The sequence below is a fragment of the Tupaia chinensis genome, unplaced genomic scaffold (genome assembly GCF_000334495.1).
Source record: "Tupaia chinensis unplaced genomic scaffold, TupChi_1.0 Scaffold000287_1, whole genome shotgun sequence".
Lineage (NCBI taxonomy): Eukaryota > Metazoa > Chordata > Mammalia > Scandentia > Tupaiidae > Tupaia > Tupaia belangeri.
Window position 1 is genome coordinate 354,956 of NW_006159771.1, and position 1,319 is coordinate 356,274.

The 1,319-nt window shown below is 57.8% G+C and overlaps 1 protein-coding gene across 1 annotated transcript in view; it reads left to right on the forward strand.

The window, feature by feature from the left end:
- The window catches only part of TXNRD2 (thioredoxin reductase 2), a gene marked incomplete in the record, with an annotated part of 69,241 nt that overhangs the window by 19,641 nt on the left and 48,281 nt on the right, over window positions 1-1,319 (forward strand).

A 1,319-nucleotide genomic window follows, 5' to 3' on the forward strand; every position in this document is an offset into this window, starting at 1 on the left:
GCTTCTCAAGACACCCTTTTGATTCTTTTAAAGTTTATTTAATTTCTGAAAGAAGGAGACAGAGAGGCCACCGGCTTGAGCGTTGCAGAGCCGTGCCCTCCGGCCTGCGCCACTGCCGCGGGGCTGCTTCAGTCTTGAGCGTGAGCCCAGAAGTGGGGTTGGAGCACGTGGCAATTCCATTTCCGACTTCCCACGGCGTGTGCTGCACTGCCCCCACGGCACAGCGCTCTGCCGTCCCACGTCCTTGTCCACGTTCATTATTCTCTTGTGTTCTGTTCTGCTAGAGGCCGGTGCACCTGCCAGAGAGAGACAGAGAGACGGAGGGGGACCGGGGCACGGCCAGGCTGCCATCCCCTCCTTTCTCCCTCTGTCCTGTCGGGGTCTGGGGCACTCACATTTGCCTGGGAGTCTTTCAAGCCACCGAGCCCAGGATGTGAGCCACGTGTCTGGCCCCATGGGATCCGGCCCCCTTCCTCATGAGGCGATAGGCCGGCTCATGTCCTAGTACCCAATAATCGCGGTCCTGCTGGGTGTGAGGTGGACTTCCACAGAACGGCTTCCTGCCCGAGGCCTGTCCTCGAAGCTGGAGAGCCTGGCCCAAGGGTCGGTGCCCTGAGCTGCCTCTGCAGCACCAGGAAGGCTCTGCTCGAGGGAAGTCGAATCTGGCGTGGAGACGACCACTAGAATCCGCAGCCCGGCTGGCCCAACACGTGTCAGGCACGCAGGTGACCACCCAAGGTCCGATGGGCTGGTGGACTGGAAGATGGAGACCACAGCATGACCAGACCCTGCGGAGGGTGCTCCTGTCTCTCTGTCTCTGTCTCCCTCTTGTGTGAGTACGCATACCCACACTCTATCTGGAATGGGGGGGGAAGAGTCGAGGCCCTTGACACCTAAACATATTTGGCTAATGGGCCAGCAGCACCCCATTAGGGTCCCTTCTCCCCTAACGTAGGCGGCGGCTTTTCTCACGAGACGTAACCCAGGAAGGAGCCCTCCCCTTGCTCCGTGGGCGAGGCGTGGTCACCGCTGCCCGTGTCCCCTCCAGGCCCCTCCAGAGCTGGCTGAGCCCGGGTCACTCCCCATGCCTGTCAGTCGCCCCCATGACTCAAACCACGCAGCCTGGTTTGGTTTCTGACTCGGCGATGTTCCTTACGCCCACTCTTTTGTTTTTTTATGTCACATTTGCCCCTTGTCCCTTCCTGTTGTCATTTCTGGGTTACCTGTTTGTTTTTCTTTTTCTTTTTTTTGAGAGTTTTCGTTTCCTTTTTTTTTTTTTTTTTTTTTTGTGTGGTTTTGTGCATGCGTTCGCCAGAGAA